General features: G+C 38.9%; 1 protein-coding gene across 1 annotated transcript in view; it reads left to right on the top strand.

The window, feature by feature from the left end:
- Window positions 1–2,995: 2,995 nt before the first annotated feature.
- LOC128737314 (patched domain-containing protein 3) overlaps window positions 2,996–25,569 on the top strand; it is a 195,343-nt gene continuing 172,769 nt past the window's right edge. The window contains exon 1 of the mRNA XM_053831930.1: window positions 2,996–3,037. The gene's annotated coding sequence lies outside the window, so the exon portion shown is untranslated. The remainder of the gene's footprint in view (window positions 3,038–25,569) is intronic.

The raw sequence follows: 25,569 nt of genomic DNA on the forward strand, positions 1-25,569 counted from the left end.
TGAGTTCGTGTATTTGTGATTGCTGATGACAGTGGACACCAATACTAGTAAGAAAATCCAGAGGTGCATTCAAGCGAAAAATCTGGCTTACTTTGCATACGCCGCGGTACAGAGCTGACTATATACAAAATCCCAATTAGACCAGTGGTTCTTTATAGACTTGAAGTCGTGACGCTGGTCACGGAGGATATACGCGCCCTTGCCGTGTTTGAGCGGACGATATTTGGCGGAGCACAAACTGAAAGCGGAGAGTGGCGAAGGCGTATGAATCACGAGCTTTTGCACTGTTTATTTTTTGTTTGTTTGTTTATTTTTTCAAGAAATCGGACCTAGGCTCAGTAGATTGGATAAATTGCTACTATTAAAAGGAAGTAAAAAACCGAATTTGTCAGCAAGACTAAAATTATCCATTTTGTAATTGGCTTCAAATATAAATTGAAATTTTCACCAGAGTAGTTAAAGACTGCCCTGATAATTTGTTTGAAATTTACCAAACTCAACATGGCACACGGTAAAATTGTTGGCCCCGATGGTTTTACGGAATATTGGCAAAAACTGCGAAAGCGCGCAATTTTGGCGGAGGACCTTTAATGGTTTGGATTGAGTGCATTGTGCATCTGAAAAGCAATCTAGCGATGAGTCAGATCATCTGAGATGCATTCGTCGGTTTATATTGATATTTTGAATAACTGCAAGTTTCTAGTCAAAGCGTGAAAATGTATTCCAGATAACGCCTTCAAAAACCTGATTCGTTACTCGGAAAATTTAACCCCCTGGTGCCCCGGCAGCCTTTTGGCGGGTTAGAGTTATTTCTCTTTAAATCCCTAGCAATCCCTAATAGTTTTTTTCTTATAATAATATTTAGTCATAGCTTCTCATTATACTCTAATCTATGCATTCAAATACATAGTTTGAAATATTACGTTAATTTGAAACATTTATTTCATGCGAAAGTTAAAAAAAATCATCAAAATTTAAAATAAAAAGTGGGCACCAGAGGGCAGAGGGTACTAGTATGTTAGTCAGCCCGTAGTCCAGATCGGAATCCAGTTGAAAACATTTAAGAAATCAATGTGCGGCAGATCTATGCCAACAAAGGTCAATATTAACAACATCATTGAGCTGATAGTGATAATTTCGGAAGAGTGTAAGAAATTTTAAATAGAAATTTTAAAATACTTAATATGTCGAAATTCATTTTCCGTATGTCCGAAATTCATGTGCTGAAGCACGCTTAGTCGTCAGAAACGAAAAAAAATACATTTAAACCTGGCCTATATGCCCAAATTAACCACACCTTCTTGACAACCGAATCATCCCAGGTTTCAATAATATAAACCACAGTCATCGCTATTATTCAATTGAGCAAACTTCGTTCACGTCACCCCAGCAGTAGCGGCAGGCTAGGCAGTGATGGTTGGTTTGTCATGCAAAAATCATGTAATGATGAAACGGGCAGTTGAGCCGGTGCGAGAGCAGAAACCTTTCCAATAGTTAAGTGAACTGATAACACATGAAATCTTACTATACTCCGTTTTTTTCTGGAACCAGTTAGTAATTACGGCTAACATCGAACCTCCCCAAAAGTTTATGTACATAGCAATGATATTGCTCACTCTCAATCATTCATGCGATGATCACGCTTAAGAGTTTTTCCTTTGGTGATCCTCTCCGACGCGACGCGAAGGTTCAGTGTGCAGCACAATGCTCTCACCACCCGATAGGGCTGTCCGATATTCAACCCCATTTTCGTCTATCTCTCATTCAGTGCTACTCTCTCACGCTCCGTCCAATCTTCCGCTCTTGACTTGCAATCAACCTGTTGCTCGCTCGCTCGCAAGGGTGGCAAATTATGCTCGCAGCATAGTGCATTTTCCATGCACACACCGCACCGCACTGATCGAGAGGGTCAGAAACCGACGACTGAGCGCGTGAAAGACCCGCACGCAACCCAAGCCCAACAGCCAGCGAGCGTTTCGTCGATCGAATCGACTCCTCGGACTTCGAGTGGCAGTGGCAGAGGCAGTCAGTTTCGAACTTGCAGTTGCTGCGCGCGCACGGTTTTTCTCCTCTTTCTTCGCTAAGTAGGGTCGCTACGCGGTCTTGAAACGCAACCACCGCAACCGTTTGTGCTTACGGAGGCTTGCTGGAGTTTTCTTTGGCAATCAGGAAATTTATCTGATCAGTCCGGCCTGCTGGGGGAAAAGATTTTTGGGCTTTGCATAACCCGCGAGCCCGCCTTTATTCGGTTTTTCGACTGTGACATCGTAATTTGGTGGAAAATTAAAGCTGCATTATTAGGCAGTCTCGGGTGGAACAGTTTTTGTCTTTAATTATCGACGAATGTTTTCGGATTGATTTAATTTAATAGACTTTCACTTTGAACTGCGAAAAGTGAGTGATCAGAAGTGTTTGACTAATTGTGCTGTTGGTGAAAAATAAGAAAAACAATTATCTCGACTCGGAATTGTTCAAGATGGGCGCTGGAAGTGTGTTCACGTGTTTTGAGATCCTGCAAAACGATGCTTGAGTGCATCGTACGGCCTACATACCGTCAGGATCAGTCAGCTAGAGTGATTTCCAAGAAGAGTAAACCTTTCGATCTGTTGTGCTTTGAAAAGTTGTTTGGTGAAAATTAAAAGAGAACCGAAGAAAGTATCTGAATAGTTTTACTGCTTTCAAAAAAGTGCTCTGTTAATGTTCCTTTGAATTGAATCGAAGTTGGTGCTTCCAATTGAATAATTACTCGAAACCATCAAATCACACTTAGCAGTCGCAACCAGTGTCCGTTAGTGAGTTAGTGAGTGCTTGTTTGCGATTCGGATTAATTGCATCACCTGACGACGGCTCCAGAGCTAAGCGAGCTAAGCAAACGGACGGAGAAAACCGATTAAGGAAAACGATTTATAGGGCAGGAATTTTTACGACTTTTCAACTACTTTTGCCCCTTTCTCGTTCGTGCGGACTCATCGCCGGTGCAACCCGGACGGCAACGGCGACGGCGGCGGTGTAGCTTGTGCTACGAAAATCAGTCAAGGTAAGTGTGTTGCTGTCGTTGATTTATCGGGAGCGAGGAACAGGATTTCGATCGAGCCTCCTTTACCTACCTGGGCGGGTTACCGTGGGTCCGGCGTTGCGTTGTGTATCGGTAGATTTATGAATGTATGCATATAGGACAGCACAAAAACGTGTTTTCGGAGGCACCTGAAACCTTTGCGTATTTACTATAAGGTAGTGTGTCATAATCGTAACCGTCTGTCATCGGTGGCTTTGAATGATGGTGATTAGGTGCCGAAGGGACGAGCTGTGGTTTTTTAATTTAGCTAATTTATTCACTAAACTAGTCCCTTTTAGAAATGCTTGATGCATTGATTGTTCAAAACAAAAAAAAAGTAAACCAAGTCAATGTGGATGGAAAGTGTTTGTGGTACTTTGTGTTGAAATCATCAAAATGATTATCCAACTGTTTGACGTTATATTAGAAACAATTTTCAGTAATACGAATATTTCAATTTGGATTCGGATACAATTTTCCTCTCTGAACCTAAATTTTGTAGCACAAAATTTCACTGTAAATAGTATTCTTTTTTTATATTTTTATTATAGACGCTTTAATTTTTTATTCAGGCTTTAAGATAATATTCTGGATTCTTTTTCTTTAATTACCACTCGAAGGCTCTTTTGAAATGCTTCTTAGTTGGCATGTAGTTGTCATTTCCTCAGGACAAATACTCAATAAAACTTGCTTGAACCATTCCAAACCATTCCAATCCCTAAGTAAAGGAATCCATATGATAGTCATCCGGTGATGAAGCAGGTTGTGATCTTGTGATGATATGAAATGTGGTAAATTGTTACGACACCACTTTTGTGTTGTTATCGGATTAGCTTGAATTAAAAATAAAAAACATTTCGAAACGTGGTTTGAGTTGATTGGAGTTAATTTTTATCCCCTTTTCGATGAAAAGTAATAGAAGTTGACATTCCACCCTCGACCATCACTCTCGATACATTTTAGAACTGCTGGATAGACAAATTATATCTGTAAATAGATTAACTGCTATGCTGTGAATATCTTTTGAAAAAAAAAAACATTTTTTAAACGCTCGATTGATACGATTTGGCTTTTTTGATTGTACCGTCTCAGCCAAAGCCAAACAGGATTTCCAAAAGTTGTGTAAGAGACAGTTGCAGGGCTAGTTATAATCTACAATGTTGTTGAAATAAGTATTCTTTTCCCTCTTGCGGTTATGATACTATAAGGTCGTTGGTACCAATGGGGTAGCAACCTTTTAAAACCATAATTAATAAAGATTGAGCAATACTTCCTTCAGCAATATTGTCGATTATAACTAACTCTACGAGTCACCCATACACTCTTTGTATTTGTAACTCTTTGAAATAATGCAAACTGTGCGTACCAACTCTACTCCCTACTCTAACCTGCAACCGCTTCTCCATTAACCTGTAGAACGGCTGCTTTCGGTATAATTTGAGTTTCAAATTATTTGTTTATTTTTAAATTATGTTTGATAACCTTCCTGATTGACGACTAATACGCATTCGAATTATAGGCGCTATTAATCGTCCGCGGATTCTCTCTCTCTCTCTCTCTTGCTCGTTTTTATCGTGGTTTTGCCTCGAAGTCCATATTTTTTGCTGATTTTATACGAGCTTGTTTCTTTGTATTTTTTTATGTCATGGAAGTTAAATTTTTCGTTGACGCCAATAACACATTCGAGCATTACGGGACACCACCTCCAACATGCAAATCAGTTCTTATTTTTCCAAACTCCTAGCATGTAACTGGAAAATAAGATCCCCTTTAGTTACCCAAGCAGCACATATTTGGCACTTTTAGTTGCAACTCATTTATGACTAAAATCAGTCACAAATCGGTTGCCATAACCAGTTTGTAACAACTGTGCTACTAGGGTACCTAACTTGCAAAATATTTACCAAAAAGTTGGTGTACAAGGAGCCCATTCACACAGAAAAAAAAGGTTACTAATTGTGTCCCGTAACGCTGGAATGTCCAATGTCCAATGTCCAATGTGTTTGTGGGTTGTCTTAAAATCTCTGATTTTCTTCAAATACCTATATATAAATCGTTTGTTTGAGAAATCCCACAAGCGCCATTTGACATGAGTCAATTACCGTGAATTTTTGACAGTTTTGAATCATCGGGGATTTCTACATCTTGTCTCCAATTCTGGAAAAAGGTTGGTTCCACAAACCCCTTGCAGTTGGGATTGAAAATATTTCGAGAAAATCATTTTTTTGTTGTTTTCCTACAATTGTGTCAAAAGCACATGTGGGGTTTCTCAAACAAACGATTCATATTTATTTTCAGTTTACGTTTTGAATCCATGATTGGAGCGGCACAAAAACAAACAATCCCATACGACCTTTGTCTCAATACAAGTCCCAGTCCCGGTCTCAGTCCCAGTCCCAGTCCCAGTCCCAGTCCCAGTCCCAGTCCCAGTCCCAGTCCCAGTCCCAGTCCCAGTCCCAGTCCCAGTCCCAGTCCCAGTCCCAGTCCCAGTCCCAGTCCCAGTCCCAGTCCCAGTCCCAGTCCCAGTCCCAGTCCCAGTCCCAGTCCCAGTCCCAGTCCCAGTCCCAGTCCCAGTCCCAGTCCCAGTCCCAGTCCCAGTCCCAGTCCCAGTCCCAGTCCCAGTCCCAGTCCCAGTCCCAGTCCCAGTCCCAGTCCCAGTCCCAGTCCCAGTCCCAGTCCCAGTCCCAGTCCCAGTCCCAGTCCCAGTCCCAGTCCCAGTCCCAGTCCCAGTCCCAGTCCCAGTCCCAGTCCCAGTCCCAGTCCCAGTCCCAGTCCCAGTCCCAGTCCCAGTCCCAGTCCCAGTCCCAGTCCCAGTCCCAGTCCCAGTCCCAGTCCCAGTCCCAGTCCCAGTCCCAGTCCCAGTCCCAGTCCCAGTCCCAGTCCCAGTCCCAGTCCCAGTCCCAGTCCCAGTCCCAGTCCCAGTCCCAGTCCCAGTCCCAGTCCCAGTCCCAGTCCCAGTCCCAGTCCCAGTCCCAGTCCCAGTCCCAGTCCCAGTCCCAGTCCCAGTCCCAGTCCCAGTCCCAGTCCCAGTCCCAGTCCCAGTCCCAGTCCCAGTCCTAGTCCCAGTCCCAGTCCCAGCCCTAAATTAGTCCTTTCAAAATTCCAGTACAGAGTACAATCCTATGCAGAATACAGTGAATTTAGAATGTTGCCCAGTCCAGAGCATATAATCCAATCCACTTAAGACTTTAATTTAGTACAGAGTCCAGTGTAGTTTAGATTCAATAGCAATCCATTCCAGATTACAGCCTAGCCAAATTCAGTGACCAGTCAGTCTAGTTCCGATTTCTGTACAGTCTAGAGTTCATACCAGTTCAGTCTTAAATCTTCCACACGATTGTGAGGATCGTGTTGCTTGAGCCAAAGGTGCTGATACCTGATACCAGTTCAGTCAAGAGTACAGTCTGATCCAGAGTCTAGCCCAATCTACAATCTAGTCCAATCCATAATTCTATCTGCTCCAGATTCCATACTGATCCAGTTCAAAATCCTGTCCAGTCAAAAGTCCTGTACTGCCTAGAGTTCGTTCCAGTGCTAACTCGAGTCTAATTCAGAATTCAGTTTAGTCCAGAGTTCACTCTCTACCAGGTTTACCATTTCCTCACTCATTGTGCAAAAAGTGCAACTTTTTTCATTCAACACAATGAGCAGAACTGCTGCCACAAATGAGAAATACATCCACGCAGTAAGAAACAGACCAAAAATAAAGAGAAATATAAACAAACTTTAGATTCTCATTGTGCGCTCGTATTGCAGCACGCAACGGCACGGGAATTACATTGTTGCCATATCTATCATCCACCATCGTCATATGCAACATTTTTTGCACTTTTGCAGCTGCGAGAAGTCTAAACATTTTTTTTTGTGCCATATCATGGGCAGCTAAAAAGTGTATTAACACTTTGTTGCTCAGTTTATTCCTCAATGAGAAGAACAATGAGTAGGTTGCTGAGTAATCGCGATCAGTAAAAAAGAGAAAAGTTCAAACAAAACGGAGCAACATAAATCGCGACTGAATAAAGTGTGAATTTTTCTATTCTCTTTTTTTATTCTGAGGAGGAATCATCCCTCCTCCCTAGTTTACTCCACTTTAGAGGTGAATGAAGAGTTCAGTTCAGTTCAATGTCTATTCAAGACCAGATTTTGGTCTATTTTAGATTCCAATCCAGTCTAACTACCATATCAGTCAGAGTTCCAGAGTCCATTCAGTGCTTAGTCCAGTTCAGAGTTTGGTCTAGTCCAACCCCATCCATGCCGATCTAGTTCAAAATGCAGTCTAGTTAAAAGTCTTCCCATTCAGAGTCCAATCCTATTCAGTGTCCAGTCTATTCTAGAATCTAATCTAGTCTTGAGTTCAGTCCAGCTCAGAGTCCAATCCAAGCAAGACTGCAATCCAGTGCAGATTCCATACTAGTTCTAATCTAATCTAATCTAATCTCACACTAACGCAGCCAATTCTGGAAGGCATCCTGGAAAATGACGATTACTTGAATCAATCATTTTTCTTGTCAACGGCCAGGCCAACTGCGCAGCATGTACCGCAGAGAGAATTCCAAGGAATCAAGTGGAACTAGAAAAAATACCTAATTCCATCAAACTCCTTGAAATCAAGGGAAGGAAGAAAGCGTACCACCGAAACCTCCCGTACCAAACGCTTCCCATATACATATACATTATACAAATTGAAGTGTTACCAGGTATGGCCACGTGGAGGCGCTAGGTAGGGGCTTGAGATGGCTAGAGCTATGTTGGGCGCTTCTTCCTAGTTGCCTTCCCCATTTCATACCCCCAGTGCAGATTCCATACTAGTTCAGCTTAAAATCGTGTCCTGTCAAGAATATAGGAATCAGCGCAGATTAGAGTTCATTCCAGTGCAGAATCCAGTCTAATTCAGAATTCAGTCTAGTCCAGAGCTCAATTCAGCTCCGAGTTTACTCCAAATTCTAAGTGCAAGAGATGATGGGTTTTTATGCCAATTTGAGAATGGTTATAATGCTCTCAACTCAAATTGGCTTTTCTCATTCGCCTCAATCAGTCACTTGAGGATAAGTAAATAAATAAACAAATAAACAGATTTGGAGTTCTATCCAAGCCAAAATTTAGTCCAATCCTGTCCAAACTAGAGTCCAGTCTAGTCAAGAGCCCATTCTCATTCAGAGTTCAGTCCAGTCCAGAGTCCTATCCAGTGTAGACTCTATGCCAATCCAATCCAAAATCCGTCGAATCAAACGTCCAGAATCCAATGCTTTTCAAAGTAATATCTTGTTATGCATCCCTCGTAAATCAGAATTCACCTCCAGTCCAGTCCAGAGTACATTCCAGTTTAGAGTTCTAGTCCAGTCCAGAGCCAACGTCCAGCCGTGTCGTTTCAATACCAAACTCCAGTCCAGCAGAGATTCGATATTAATCCAGTCCACTCAAGAGTACAAAAGTTCTATCACGAGTCCAATACAGCAAATACCTCATAAATCGCTGTTGTCAAAATCTAACGGTTTTTTGAAAATCTTGCCTCATATTGTTCACGTTTTGTTTTGACGTAGGACCACGTCTTACCGCAGGGTCTGATTCCATCACGTCACGAAAATATAAAAGATTTTGAACGCTCTGCCAATTATGAGTGATTTTTTATGGTTTAGATACCGATCGACTCATAATAGAAGTAGCAATTATATGGTTTCTATTATAATTTTCTTTTTCAACCACTAATTAGTTCAAATTAACGTAAAGTTTCAAGGTCAAATATCCTCATACATGCTTCACAGACAGGGACGACTGATAAATATAGGGGAAGGCAGAACAGACTGATAAATATAGGTCCAGAACGCACAGGGGGGGTTAGAATGGCCCATGCTATTAATTGTTTAAAAACGCGGAAACTATTTTGTAAAATTATGAATGCGCATTTTATTTTGGTGTAAAACAAGCTAATTCATAATTGTGTAGCATGTAAAAGCATCAAACATAGCCACATCCAATAAAATAAAGCGATTATCCGCGATCTCATTTCACATGTAAGAAATCACGGTTTTCTCTTAAGCTTTTACCACTAGTCGGTATGCAAATTTCATAATAAATACAGTCTATCTAATTGATATACTGTCATACTCGATGATTCATCACAAAAACGGCATTAACTAGGCTTGTTTTCCACATAAATTGAATAAAACTTCAAAATACAAAACAAAGGTAGAATGCACTACATCGGGATCGAATAATTATAAAATATTTTTAATTTGCATTACATCTTTTGTTTCAGAATATTTATTAAAAATGTAGCAATATTATGTATTGTATAGGACTTAGAATTTGGCTTAAACCTAATTTGTACTTTGTTTAACTTACAAGATTTCATCACACATCAGTTGGAGAAAAATAAATGAATAAATTTTATTGCCAATTATGTTGAGATATGAACCCACTATATCCCAGCAAACAAACGTATGTAACAAACGCTATAACAAACGCTTCCGCCATTTTGGAAGCCTAGTTTTTGGGAATTTATACAACACGGGATTATATGTAAATTTGCTGGTTGCGTTTAGCGCCTGGCTGGGCAAACTTGGTGCGTTTTGCCCACGGGTTTTGGGGTTTTGCCCCACATAATGATTTTGACTCTTGCTAAAAGTCGTTAAAAATAACAAAAAATACCGGTTTTTGTTAGGAAATTTCACCAGGAGTAAATGTAAAAAAGATCCTAGAATCTTCTAGAGGTTGAAAAACGTGGAACAAACACGCCGTTGCTCTGCAAAATGATGTTTTGCTTAAGCGGTGCGTTCTGCACCACTTTACCCTACTAGCTGTTTATTGTGATTTCGATTAGTTTCCTTTTAGAACAAAAGTGATAGAATGTTTTCGTCCCAACAGGTCGAAGATTCTTTACGACTCGTAAAGAATCTTCGATCTGTTGGGACGGAAAGATTCTATCGTAAATTACGACGATTAAACCTAGACCAATTTGATGACTTTGCTTGGGAAGTAAGCCAGAAAGAGACACAAAGTCTCCTCGTCCCAATAAAATTTCTTACGATCGCCAATAAACCTAGACCAATTTGAGGTCTGTGTAAGGGAAGTGTGCCAAAAAAAAATGGCAAAGGTTCCTTGTCCCACCAAATAGCAAATTATTTACGGTGAGACGGTTAAACCTAGGCGAATTTGATATCTGTGTTAGAAAAGTACGCCACAGCTGTAGTGTTCGGCTGTAACATGATTCTTTATGTATGTGCATGTTTACCATTTCATTGGAAGAGTAGTTAAAAGAGAATGTGTTGTGTTGTGGCAAGGATGTGCTACTGATAAACAGGGATTGAAGTGGTGAAATGTCTTCAATTGGAAGAGTTGGTAATAAAAACAATCTTTGATTTCTGTCAGGTAACAGGACATCAAAAGTTTTCTTCTTAAGTTCTCTTGTTAAATTGTTTCCAAATGCACATTTTTTGCCAGCGCAACTGTCAGTGTTGAATAATTCATAGCAGCAAAAAACTCAATGAGATTTCAAACACAAGAAATTTCAACCTTGAGCAAAATTCACATTTGAATTTCTCTTGCTATTATACGCGATGTCTTCAGCTGTGAGCATTTTGCTTCATTCTTCCACAGCTGGCATTTCATACTACGAACCAGAGAGCAAAAAAGAATCTACCGTCAGAGAAAACAGCAGCAGCGAAATACGGAGCACACATTCATGAATTAAGATGGCAAACATATTGGCGGAGTTTACATTTTTCCTTCGCGGGAATCGACATTTTCTTAACTAGAAAGTAACAAGCCTAATAAGAATAAGATAAACATGTAATTTAAATGTGCGTTTTAGTTTAACTTTGCGAATTTGTGATTTATTTAGAGTTTCATTCCCTCGCGCTCACTCACAGCTACGTATCGCACGAGAGAATGCCTATGCTGTTCAACCACGAATTTGTATGTATATGTGTATAGCACCGGGCAGCAGTTGAAGCAAAGCAGAATGTGATCCAGCGGGAAGCAATATGTGTGCGTTTTGTGCTTCTTGCTATGAAAACAGAAAAACTCACGCGTGATTTTTTTCTGCATAGGATCAAGCTGACTTGATTCACAGTTGATTTTGATTTTTAATAAGTTTTGAGATTTTGGGTTTTTACCATCACTGGCAACTATAATGTTTTCTCGTGGTTAAGGCTCAAAGCGGCATGCTTTAAATCTACAAATTCAATGCTTGATAAGATCTTTTTGAGCAACGATTCCAAAAACATCAACTAAAGGCTGCTGTCCTGATATTACAGGGCTGTAAATAGCGAGTTTGGTAGGCGTAAACACCCAGTGATCTTTTCTCCTCCGCTGGGTATAAGTTAAAACGTTTAGTTTTTTGCTTTGTTGAAAGGCAGAAGGAGAAGTTAGTTCGACTATGTGCTCTAAATACCTAAATTTCTAGATTGTTGTCGAAGTATCGAATTGTAGCAGTCACTTTGACCTAACAATGTCTAAATTTGATATTTCTATTGAAAATCTATAGAAAGATCCATAGTATCAATATTAAAGACATTCGTATCCTACGCCAAACGAGACGAGACACACACCCTTCTACTTGTATTTTCAATACATACTTGCAATAAATTGTGGCATGCAAATTACTAAAATCTTTGAAATGTGGTTTTCTTCTCCAAAACAGGTTGAAATGTGTGCAGATTTAGAAAAAGTCACGCTTCCTTTCTCTTAGTTTGGCATTAAACGTCTGAAAAACGCTGTTCATTATTATTATATAATTTTCCCCATCCGGAAATTAAGTGAGAGCTATTTATATAACACTTGGTACTGCCAGCGTTGCTGAAAGACAAATAGAAAGATAAGACCGTCGAATTGGTGGATTATACGGCAAATCTATCTCAAATTTCATGACGGTAATAATTGCGAAGCTGAGAGCTTAGTGATTGTCTTTTTTTATTGGTAGCACTTTCGAATGATCGGGAGAAAAAATGTGTCATTGACCGTTCAAACTGTCGCATGAGAAAATAAAGAAAAACTCGCCTCTTATCAGTAGAAAACCTAAAGCATAACTGCATAACTGGAGAAAATTTAATATTAATGCGTGGAGCGTTGGATGATAACTTTCAACCATACCATCTAACAATTTGAATAAATCTTAAAAGACATAACTAGGGCCTGCACTGCTAGTGCTGCAAGTGGTTCTGAATAACTAGCCATTAAAAAAATACTTCTCCTTTTTTATATGTATTTCATTATAGTTTTTATCTAATATATGAGTTAAATGAAAGAGTTAGCTTTCATTTTTTTCACCCTAATAAAAAATGCTATCAACTCTATGCATCTTCTAGAAAACAAAATAAAATAGCTCATGCAAAAATAGCTTAATAGGTCATTATTTAGCATGTAAAAAGAAATTGCATTGAATGGGAGCCCGTTTCACTGTATGCACATCCGGTGAAACGGAGCTGTTAACTAAGCTAAATTAGATCTACACTTCGTTAACTGTAGTTCACTTAATTGTACCTAAACACATCCAATTTAATTAAAGTAAAACTTATTATGCTCACATTAGAAAATGATTTAAATTCTACAGGGTTTAACCCTGTCACCGCAAATGGATTTAAACATTAAATAGGTCCAGTAGTTCGAATTTTTTTTGGCAAAGATTTCCGGATTCTCACAGCGATTGGGGAAGCATGTTAGAGTCTCAGTTCTGATATTCAGTCATAAACAGATGAAATTGGAAACTTTCACTAGGAGAAAAATATTAAACATAATAACGATTAACGTTCAACGACAGGTTTGCCCCCAAGCACCATCTATCGACATTCCAAACCTCAAACAAACATTTCCTAATTAAGTCACCAGTTTGATTATTTCCTGCCAAGACAACAAACCAGTCTCGGTTTTTATTAACCGCGCCCGTTAATGTGGTTTCATCGGTTGAACATTTCCCTTCTGTGGGTCACGACACGGTTCGGTTCTGAAGGAACCCCCCGCTTCCAACCTTTTCCAGCAACCGGTTGGGTTGTTTTGTTGTTATTCATTCAGCCAAAAGACTCAAAAGTCATTTTCATTTTCACTATCATCCCGTCGTTTGGTTTATGTACCGGCGGCAGCCGGGTGGTGGCGGTGGAAGGCACATCATCGATAGGCTCGATAAACCGAAAATCGTAGTGAAAGATTAAAAATACAGACAAAAAACGAAACTATGGAAAGGGAAATCTAAAATCGTTGATCAACGACGACGGACGGCCCCGTACAAAGGCAAGTGTAAAAGGTCTCACATCGTCATCGTCGTAGGTCAGGATGGCATTTTACCTTTGCGTCGACTTGTTGTTTTCTTCGCTACCTTCACCTGCAGCACTACATACCTGTGTGCCGTTAAAGAGGACGGGAACCGAAAAGTGAACTAAGCCGAAAGGTAAAAAGCTACGGAAGAAACACGGCAATGAGTTTAACACCGCAGGTAGTCTATTTGAGCAAAGAATTTCTATACATCGAGTTTTGGATTACAATGAAAGTGGGAGAATTTATTCAATGGGCTGTTAAGTTAGTTTCGCTCGTATAGAAATAATCAAGTTGAACAGCGAACAGGTATTCTGTACAAGGCAAGACATTAAATGTTTTTGATGTTCGATATTTCCAATTGTTCTTGATGAAATCCGCTTTTCCTTTTTTAAAACTGTACAAAAATTCGAAAATTTTCTCATAGAAAAGAATAAAATATAAAATGAAAAAGAGATTCAATAATAAGCTCACATTCTCGAGTTGAAAAAAACAAAAACGAGATCCAATAAATAAGCGTTACCCCATCGTGTCAGCCATCCGATTGGCATATGAACTAGATAGCTTTCCAATTTCTAACTGTTTATTAAAGGTGAAAAGTGTTTTTTCCTCCCCGCTTCGAGACAGCTGTCACATGCGGATGTCACAGGAATTGACCGCATGGTGACACCCCAACAGCAACACACCTCCAGCCCAGCAGTCGTATGCACCTGACCGGACTGGTTTTACGCCGTATGTACCTGCCTGTTTCTTGCACCACAACGATAATCAATGGACTTCAGTAATGCAAATTTCTTTCCACTTCATATGTACCTACTTCGTACTATGTAGGTGCACGCACAGTAGAAACACCCGCTTCTCGGAAAGGGAACTTCGTGACTCAGGCAGGTAAGCGGAATGCAATATGTCTCCACATGCTGGATGCTGGTTTTAAATGGATTGACAGCATGACGGCCGGCTGGTCGGCCGAAGGTTGGGACAAATTGGCTTGGACTGGGCTTGGCGGAAGGATGGATGTTTATTTGACTTTGCGAGGGATTTCCATTTCGTGATCCGCTAAAAATAACAAACTTTCTCGAAGACCGAACCAAAGTTTGTGGGTTCTGGGATTGATCTGATAGTTACTGAGGTTACCTGATTGTATTTTCAGCTGAAAAAGCAATCAGTGCGAATAGGCAGAACGGTTAATAAAACAAGCGAATTGCAGGGAAATGAAGAAGATTAGCCTAACCGGAAGAGCTCAACCTTCATTGAGCATTGTGATCAAACTACATTGATTAGCATAGTTTAGATTTTATAACTTCACACCTACAGTCAGTCCACAATCATGGGTCACGCACAATTATGGGTCATTTCAACTTTAACTGCCGATTAATGTATAAATTTTATAGACTAATCTCAAGTTTTTAGTCTTGACCTTGAAATGAGGTCATACATATATTAATATTTTTTTGAAACGATGGTTCTACAATTGATGAAGGGACGGTAGGGGAAAGAAATGAAATTTTTTTTGGTGAAGGAGGGGAAGAGCGGAAAGGAAGTGGGGGGGGGGAGTATTGGTAGCTATGCTTGAAAAGTAGTCATTTTGACTCCTACCTTTTGTCTAATGCTGGAAGGTGCATGAGTCGAACCAAGCTGTAATCTGAGATTATAACCGGATTCGAACCCACAACACCCGCCAGGGCATGTGGTTCGCTGGTACTTGTACCTTTGAACCATAGAGGCGCTGGACAAAAGGAGACGCGTCGCTATTCTTGAGAAGTGGATTTTGCGGTCTCCTTTTGTATTTATTCTATACAAGTATTCAATGCCATTTCTCTTGCTAACATTTACTGAATATTTGAGTACATTTTGGTACTAATATCCTGAGCCGTAGCCTGACACCCGATTTAGCACTCCCTCCTTTCTTAAATCAGTGTTTCTTCTAAGTTTATTATTTTTGATAAACCACCAACCAGATTCTGAACTCGCACTAAATTCTGAACCACATTTTTTATCAGATTTTGATACAAATTTGTAAATAAATTCAAACTACATGCTAGACTAGATTTTGGTCCACATTTTTCTATCAAATTTTGGGTTTTGGATCGAATTTTGGACGAATTCTGGAATTGCACCAGGTTATAAAGCAGATTTTGGACCACATTTTTGATCAGTTTTGTTGGGTCCAAGGGTTTTGATCAGTTTTTAAACCAACAACTATCATCAAGTTTTGTTTTAGATTTTAGTTTGGTTCTGGAGCAAATTTTGAACCACATTTTTATCAGATTCGGGCCAGATTTTGGATATGACTTTGGACCACATTTTTAATCAAACTGTGAACCCGCTTCTGGACCTGGACCCGACTATGGACCTTACCCCGATTCTGGACCACATTTTTTATCAGATTTGGACCAGATTTTGAATCAAATCGGCGTCCAGATTTAGGAACTGTTCCAAAATATAAACCAGATGTTAGGCAACATTCTTGATCAGACTTTAAACCAGCAAGCAGATTTTGAATCAGGGTTTGTTTCAGATTTTGTAACAAATTTAGGAACAGATTTGAGCTGGACCAGATTTGGGATTACATTTTTGATAAGATTTCGGTCATATTTTGGGCCAGATTTTGGACCTGAACCAGATGTTAATCCTCCATCAGAATCTAGTCCAGGTTTCAGACCAGATTACGGTTAATATTTTGGACCACATTTTTGATCAGGATAGGGACCAGATATTGGACCACATTTTGAACCAAATCCAGATTTTGGGCTTGGACCAAAGTCTGGACCTGTGCCACATTTTGGCTCACAGTTTGTTAGCAGATTTCGGACCAGATTTTGGATCAAATTTCATACCAAATTTTTATCAGATTTAGGCTCCAGTTGTTGGGACCAGCAGATTCTGTACCTTTCCCCGATTCTGGACCACATTTTATCAGATTTTGGATAATATTTTGAACAAGATTGTAAGCCTTGCCTTGATTCTAAACCACATTTTTTATCAGCTTTTGAATCAAGTAAGAGTCCAGATTCAGGAACTGGACCAGAGTATAAATTAGATTTTGGGCCACATTTTTGATCGGATTTTAAACCACCAACCAGATTTTGGATCGGAGTTTAAAACAGATTATGGACCCAGACCGTATTTTTGACTTGGATTAGATTGCGAACTACATTTTTTAAATCAAATTTCGTAACAAATTCAGGAACAGATTTGAACTAGATTCTGGACCAGATTTAGGATTACATTTTTGATTAGATTTCGGTCATATTTTGGACCAGATTCTAGACCTGAACTAGATGTTGATCGTCCATCAGAATCTAGGCTAGGATTCATACCAGAATTTGGATAATATTTTGGACCACATTTTCAATCCGATGTGGTCCAGATTAAAGCCTATTTTAGACCAGATTTTTTGTCAGATTATGGACCACATTCTGAATAAAATCCAGATTTTGGTCCTGGCCCAGAGCCTCATTTTGGTGCACATTTTTTATCAGATTTTGTTACAAATTTGGGAACAAATTTAAACTATATTCTGCACCAGATTTTGGTCCACATTCTTTTTATCAGCTTTTGGGCTAGATTCTGGAACTGAACCAGATTATAAAGCAGACTTTTGGACCTCATTTTTGATCAGTTTTTAAACCAATCAACGACTATCATTAATTTTTGTTTCAGATTTTGGTGTCATTCAGGACTAAATTGTGAAGCACGTTTTTATCAGATTTGTGCTAAGACATTTTTGATCAAATTTTGAACCAGTTTCTGCAACTGCACCAGATTGTGGACCTTGTCTCGATTCTGGGCCACATTTTTTTATCAGATTCTGGACTAGATTTTGAATCAAATTTTAGTACAAATTCTGAGCTGAACCTAAATATTAACCAGATTTTGGGCCATATTTCTGATCAGACTTTAGACCATCAACCAGATTTTGGATTAGGGTTTTGAACCAGATTATGGACCTGGATCGTTTCCGATTTTGTAACAAATTTAGGAATAGATTTGAATTAGATTCTGGGCCAGAATTTGGATTACATATTTGATTAGATTTCAGCCATATTTTGGACCAGATTCTGGACTTGAACCAGATGTTGATCTTTCATGAGAATCTGGGTCAGATATTTTAATATTTTGGACCACAGTTTTGATCAGATTTTGGATCAGATGTGGAACCAGATTATGAACCGTATTCTGTACCACGACCAGATTTTGGGCCTGGTCTGGATTCTGACACCACATTTTTTCTCAGATTTTGGTCCAGATTAAAACATATTTTGGACCTCATTTTTGATCTGATTATGGACCAGACATTGCATCACATCCCAAACCAAATCCAACTTTTGGGCCTGAACCAAATTCTAGACCTGAGCCATATTTTGCTCCGCATTTTTTGGGTGTATTTTGGACCAGATTATGGATCAAATTTGGACCAGATTCTTGCTCCGATTCAGGACCACATTTTCTATCAGATTTTGGACTAGATTTCGATCAAATTTTAGTCCAGATTCTGGAACTGGACCAAAATATAAACCGGATTTTGGGCAACATTTTGGTACAGACTTCAAACGACCAACTAGATTTTAGATCAGTGTAGGTTCCAGATTTTGTAACAAATTTAGGAACAGATTTGAACTACATTCTGGACCAGATTTGGGATTACATTTTTGATTAGATTTCGGTTTTAATTTGGACAAGATCATGGACCATGTTGATCTTCGATCAGGATTCGGGCCAGATTTTTTAATATTTTGGACCACAAGATTTGGAATCAGATGTGGGACCAGATAACGGACCACATTCTGAACCAACTCCCGATTTTGGGCCTAGACCAAATTCTAGACCTGAGCCAAATTTTAGCCCACAGTTTTTTAATTGCTTTCGGGATAGAATTTGGATCAATTTTTGATTTTGGACCAAATTTTTATCAGAATTTTTGGGCCCCAGTGTTTTGATCAGTTTTTAAACCACCAACTATTATCAACTTGTGTTGCAGAATTTAGAACAGATTTAGGTTAGAATTTGGACCAAATTTTGAACCAGATTTTTGATCAGATTTTAGAACATTTTTTATCAGGACCAGATTCTGGACCTTGCTCCGATTCTAGATCACAATTTTATTGGTTTTGTGTAAAGTATAGACCTGAGCCACATTTTTTTCGCAGTTTTCGAGCCAGATTTTGGATCAAATATTGAACCAGATACTGAAACTGGATCAGGTTTTAAACCCGATACTGGACCAAATTTATATCAGCATTTTTGGGCTCAGTTTTTGATCAGTTTTTGAAGCATCAACTATCATCAACTAGTATTAACTTCTATTTCAGGTTTTGGAACAGATTTAGGTTAGATTCTGGACCAAATTTTGAACCAGATTTTGGACCAAATTCTGGACCACATTTTTATCGGATTTAAATCAGATTTTGGAACAGATTTTGGACCTTGCCCCGCTTTTAAACCACATTTTTAATAGATTTTGAATCAAATTTGAGTCCAGATTGAGGAACTGGACCAGAGTATAAACCAGATTTTGGGCCACATTTTTGATCAGATTTTAAACCACTAAGCAGATTTTGGATCGGGGTTTGAACTAGATTCTGGATTTAGACCGTATTTTGAATTTGGATTGGATTGCAAACTACATGTTTTATAAAATTTAGGAACAGATTTAAACTAGATTTTGAATCAGATTTTGGAATACATTTTTGATTAGATTTCGACCAGATTTTGAAACCCGAACCAGATGTTGAATCTATCAGATTCTAGGCAAGTTTTTGGACCAGGTTTCAAATAATATTTTCGGGGACCAGATTTTGAACCATATTCTGGACCAAGTAGAGATTTTGAGCCTAGTCTAGATTCTGAACCACATTTTTGATCTGATTTTGGTCCAGATTATAAACCATTTTTTGGACCACATTTTTCATCAGATCTTGGACCTGGAGCTGATTGTGGGCCACATTATTAATAAGATTTTAAGCCAGCTGCCATATTTTGGGAATCGACTTTGAACCACATTCTGGACATGGACCATATTTGGAACTGGACTAAATCGTGGAGTATATTTTTTTATCAAATTTTTTCCAAATTTTGGACTAGATTATGGACTATGTTTTGGACCATATTTTTTATCAGATTCTGGATCAAATTTTAGATCCAGATTCTATACCTGGGTCCTGAGCCGTAGCGTGACATTGAGGCGGCCCTGGCGATGACCAGATCACTTCTTAAATCTGTGTTCCATCGACGTTTATTATTTTTAGCAATTAAAGGGTGTTCCACATCAAATTGCATGATGGATAAAACGCTGTAGAAAATTACCCATTGGGTATTTTCATTTAAAAATGTGGGTAAATGTAGTTTAGAGTGTATTGAGTGTATTTATCGCTGTCAGTTTTTCGAAAATTTGATCAAATAGCCTCACCCAAAAAGCAACGTCGCGAATTGATTTTGCGCAAGCACCTGAAAAATGCTCATCTCTTATTGGGACATCGGAGAACAACTCGGAATCGTGCAGTCAAACTACGAACTACGAAGTCACTATGAAACGGAATCCCAATGCTTCAGTCAGGGATGTGCAAACAGAGTGCGTCGTTCATGACTAGCGGGACTGTAACCGAGCAGATCTACCTCACGGGCAGCGATGTCAACCTTCCAGACATTTGAGCATGGATAAATTTGGGACCCACCAATTATTTCAGTTCCTGTGAATTCTGGTTTTACTAATGTTGATTCAGCTTAAAGTACTCCACTAACTATTTTTGTTATACAAAAAATTAGACTAACAAAATAAAATACTGTCAAGAAAATGATAGGGTCCCAAATTTATGCATGCACTAATGTCTGGAAGGTAGGCATCGCTACTCACGGGTTATCTACAGAAGTGCCTACTTCTTCTGTTGAAGCAAAACTAGGGCCCTACGATCTTCTGGCCGGATCTAGTTTCGTGCCACTATTAAAAGGATGTCCTGGATTGGTACGAAGCCAACAGGGTCACTTTCGTACCCAAGGACATAAACCCCTCCAACACACCGAAACTAAGGCTCATCAAAAAATACTGGGTTATTATGAAGCAGGCACTATGGAAGCATCACTAGGGGGTCATATCTGAGGAATACATGAAGAAAAAGCGGATTTTCGTACAGAAGAAGCTGCAGCGAGATGTTGAACAAAACTTTTTGAGTGGAGTAAAGCATAAGGTGCGAGCATACGGTTATGGTATCGAAGTTAAGGGGGCATAGTACTTTTTATACCACATTTTTGGCCTTATTTCAAATATTTTTTTCTCGATAACTCGGAAGGCGAATTGATTCGGGTTTGCATTCTAAACATTGTGTTTTAGACTAATATTTACAATTTTGTTTATACATGGGAACCTCTTCCCTCCTTCCCTACGGCTTCTTGAACATGATCATTCTAAAAAACATGAATTGCGGTACCATGGATTGGCGCTCGGGGGCTTATCCGAAATGAAAAATTCTAAAACAACATGAAAGTACATTAAATTATCTCGTGTTTGACCCATCCTTTTTTTAAAATTCGAACGCATAACAAAATGGCGGACATTCAAACATAAAAGTAAGGTTTTTAGTAGAAAAAATTGACTTTAAACATTTCTAAAAAATACAAAAATTGCAATATCGAAGAAAGGATGGGTCAAACACTAGATAATTTTGTTGGCTTTAAAACAAAAAAAGAATCATGAGAATTGCTCGAGCCGTTCTTGAGATATTTATGGTACCGACTTTGAAAACCTGGTTTCAAGAAAAACGGCATTGAAGTTTTTATGCGCTGTGCAATCGTTCCAGACATGCGCGGTACAAATGACTGTAACTTTGTCATTTTTTGGAATTCATCGAAACGGCTTCAAACACATATGCTAAAAATGTTAATCTTTTGATATAAATAATAAAAAAAAATTCGATTTTTTAGAATTGAAAAAGTACTATGCCCCCTTAAATGAAATAAATACGCCAAAAGCTTACTGATGGGTTAAATTTTATTGTCTGAAAATTTGAAAAGGATCGGTTAATTGGGTAATTTTCTACAGCGTTTCTTCCGTGATGCAATTTGATATGGGACATCCTTTACCATGAAGACCACTAAAAGTCCGATGATTTTTTTTATATATAAATAAATAAATGGCTAATTCCAAGTAAAATTTCTAGTCCAAATTACTTCAAATTCAAGTCCAATTTCCAGTTCAACTTTAAAGTTGATTTTCAATCGTATATAATGATAATGAACTGACACATATACGATTTTCAGCACAGAATTTTCTAACAGTACGGAGCTAGTCGCGCCAAATTGGATATTATCGTATATACATACTTATATGTATAGATGAAATGCATATAATTATTCCAAAATCGCCTCCCAACTAGATCGGATATGCCAGTTTACGCATCAAATACGTTTTATTAGCATGCATTTCGCTACGTAATGCTGATTTTTTACTTTAATTTATAGAGTAGGGCGGGGCATAAGTGCGATGTTTGGAGTTGTCATCAATTTTCGTGAGATTTATATTTTATAGTGATGCAGTAACTCAATGTCTTCACATTCAACTATAAATCATCTGCGGTAAAAGTGTTTTGCAAAATATATTCTTCTTTCTTCTGATCAAGTGCAGATTCGCACTTTTACCCCACTAGCGGGGCAAAAGTGCGAATACTGCGGGGCAAAAGTTCGAAGCTAGAATCCATGAAATTAGCCCAGCAGTAGCTAACAAAACCATATTATCTTCAATCTGCGTTATGTTTCGGTAAGGAATATTCTCAATTTGCACCTTTTCTATTTTGCGGTGGTGTATTGCAGCCTCCGTTAGATCGAAACTTTTCCAAACGTTTATTTTTTGTTTCATCAGGGGAAACACATTGTTTTTCTTCGGCCAACATCTGTAGAGCACAAAGTTTTCTGCAGATCTTTCATTTCTAGTATTTGTAATATAGTGCCTAAAGCTGTATATAATTAGCTATACATTTTTTCCTCGTGCGTGAATCGCACTTTTGCCCCACCCGTGAATCGAACTTTTACCCCGCTAGGCGCTTGACGGGGTTAGATTAAATTACGTAAAAGCGAAATATATTTTGTAAATTATTTTCGCCGTATTTTCAAAACAGATATGTGAGTGATGTAAAACGCTGGCACAAATTTTCATCAAGTAATATCCTTCTGTTGATATCGTATTTGCCATATAACAAAAAATTACATCAAAACCGCCCTAAAATAACATTTGCACATAACTCAGCAACTATGCTTCGTAAGCAACCAAAGTTTACGTTAGTTTGAAGCTGTCAAAGTAGTCACCCATCCATGCCAATGTAGAAAATTTACTCGGAATCTGCACCGATAAATCATTGAATCGCACTTTTACCCGCATCGCACTTTTACCCCTCCTTACTCTATGTATATAAAAGTGAGTATGTTTGTATGTTCCGTCATAACTCCCGAACGCCTTGACCGTTCTCCACTAAATTTGGCACACATGTGAAACCAAAGCCTACACTGAGAAAACTTTTCGTATATTTTTTATGTGTTTCACATATAGATTTTTGCCACGTGCCCAGTAAATGAACTTTATGTGCCAAACAGTTACCGTTTATGTGTTTTTAAAATTTATCTTTAAAATTTGCACATACTATTCATGCATATAATTTTCATGTGTACTTCTGGGCCGATTCTGTTTATATGTGGCACATAATAATCATAAGGATATTCATATGGAAATTTTCCATTAGTTATGTGCAGATTATTTTGAGTGTAGGTGCTACATTCCGTTATCGAAACTTAACCTTCTGTTTTTATTCGACAGACTTCGCAACCAGCTGCTAGAGTGCAGGACAGTTGCAGGGCCAGTTGCTACGATCCTTTTGACTCTAACAGCCTGTCCCAGTCGGGATTCGAACATACGACGACTGGCTTATTAGGCCAGCATCATACCTCGGGGCCAACATAGCACACATGTACCTTGACTAAATTTGGCATGCACGTTTCTTGACATAAGGCAACCAGCACTGAGAGTTTAACAAAAGGGGCGGTCCCTGACAAGGGAGAAGGGAGGTCCAAATAAGTGAATGGAGTTGCGTTTCTCTTGTATTTAGACCGATTGCAAGTGCAGAGCAGAAAAGTAGGCAAAGGAGGGTTATTGAAGTAACGCTTAAGAAGTTGTGTACAACGCAACTTTTTGTCCAAGTTTGGGGATCCATGGATTGTACCAAGCTATAGAATCGGAGCATTACTACCGGATTCGAACCCACTACTCTTTCCAGGGCGTTGTGGCTCGCTGGTAGTGATGATCACTAATCCACAAGCCACAGGCCCTGGGAAGGAGTTGTGGGTTCGGATCCGGTTGTAAACCCAACAACCCCGTATCACAGAAATCTGCATTAGCCTTGTCTTACTGAAGCTTTCTTACTTGATGGTAAAGTTAAGCTTTTCTTCCATTCCGTGACTCTGTAACAATGAATGGAAGCGCTGGCTACTTTACTGATTGACTTACCGTTTTCCGATTTAGTTAACATTTCTCAGGAATGTTTTTCTGCGATTACGAGCACTTTTCGCAAGGGCACTTTGAATTCGAAACGAAAATCTTCGCTGTGCATGGACTGACGAAACTAAACCCCAAGTTTATCGATATGGCGATTTCTCTCGCAGTTCAATTTTCCATTGTAAGCACATTTCACATATGAAGGAAATCACTATTTATGCAACCAATTGCCATTTTGCTCTTGATTATTGGAGTCTCAGATAAGTGGAAAATAAAAGACTCATAATAACATAAAACTGCAATTATTATGAATGCACGAATCATTTGTTCGATTAAAAAATAATTATTCCGTACATGGTGTGAGCCTTATTTTCAATTCGAAGAGAAGTGTTTTATTGCCTGCAAGAAGCCAGACTCATGTTTGATAGGACAGTAAAATCTGTAAATCATTGCAATGCAATGATTTGATCCTAAATCATAATGGCTAGTCCCATTAGCAAGCCCTGTATGGCTGTACAAACATTGACCCACAAGCTCGGACTTACTACCAATTCATTTCTACATTATAGGGGAAATGTGTATAATGTGCCCCCCCTAAGAATAAAAGGATATATCTCCGTTATACTTCCCCAAATTAACGGTACAACTACGTGTATATGTTGGTATTTAAGCTGACAACCAATTGCAATTGTTTATTTCATTTAGTATTGTGGAATAAACATGCTAGGAATTATTTAATAAAAGCACCTAAATGTTGTGTTTCTCGTCTGCGCGAGGTAAAATGCCCCACCTGCGGTATAATATGCCCAATGCGGTAATTTGAGTATTTCTACCAATGACAGACCAACTCTATTTTGTAGAAAGTATAACTATTTCCTTTGTTTTGCAAAATATTGTTATTTTATGTAAAATAAACCTAGTTTCGGCCTCCTGGTGCACTTTTTCTTTTCTGCATGGGGCACATTATACTGCAGCTGTGGCGTTTTGTACCGGGTAGTTGAATTACCTAGAATTTGGACGTTGGTAATAAATTATTCCCACCACGGTTACTCTACAATACTAACTGAATTAAATAATGGCAAGTGACTTCAACTTAGATCTGTTTACATATGTTTATAGCCACATTTGCAAGGGGGGCAAATTGCACGACCGCAAGTGGGGCATATTGGCCTGCTTTTACTTATTTGAAAAAATATTAAATGCTAAAGCAAATCAAGCGTTTCATACCGTTATTTTTGGCAGGGATGTCTTTTTGAAGTTCACTTTACGCAATCGAATCGCTACAACCGGTTATTTACAGATTTTGACAAGAAAATAGCTTATAGAAATGACGCCAAAAGTTACATCGGAAGCTGCTCAAAAACAAATTTATTTTTGTTTCGTTTTTACAGCATGTGACAACTGTCATACTTGCATAGTAGGCTAGTTCCATCAAATACTTTGGTTTCTGGGTGGTTTCGCATTTTGATTGCGCTTGTTTAGCGAAAAACGAAGGGGGGGCACATTGGCCAGGGGGGGGCACGTTATACACAATTCCCCTAGTAAGAGCGCGCGAGAGTTATTGAGTCGGAAAAGTAACGCCTTGCTTCAATTCACTGATAATAACTGTTGATTGTGATGTACAATCTATACTTAATACTAATTGTTTTCGTTCTTTTGTAAATTTGGTTTACACTCTGGTAAAGTCCAGTTACGAACCCACTAAACAAAATCATTTTTGGTCAAAATTATGGTCAAACACCTTCTCCGTCCGGTAAACATCTCTATCATCAAGAAAAGCCCACTGACCCACTTC

Source organism: Sabethes cyaneus, chromosome 2, assembly GCF_943734655.1.
Source record: "Sabethes cyaneus chromosome 2, idSabCyanKW18_F2, whole genome shotgun sequence".
NCBI lineage: Eukaryota > Metazoa > Arthropoda > Insecta > Diptera > Culicidae > Sabethes > Sabethes cyaneus.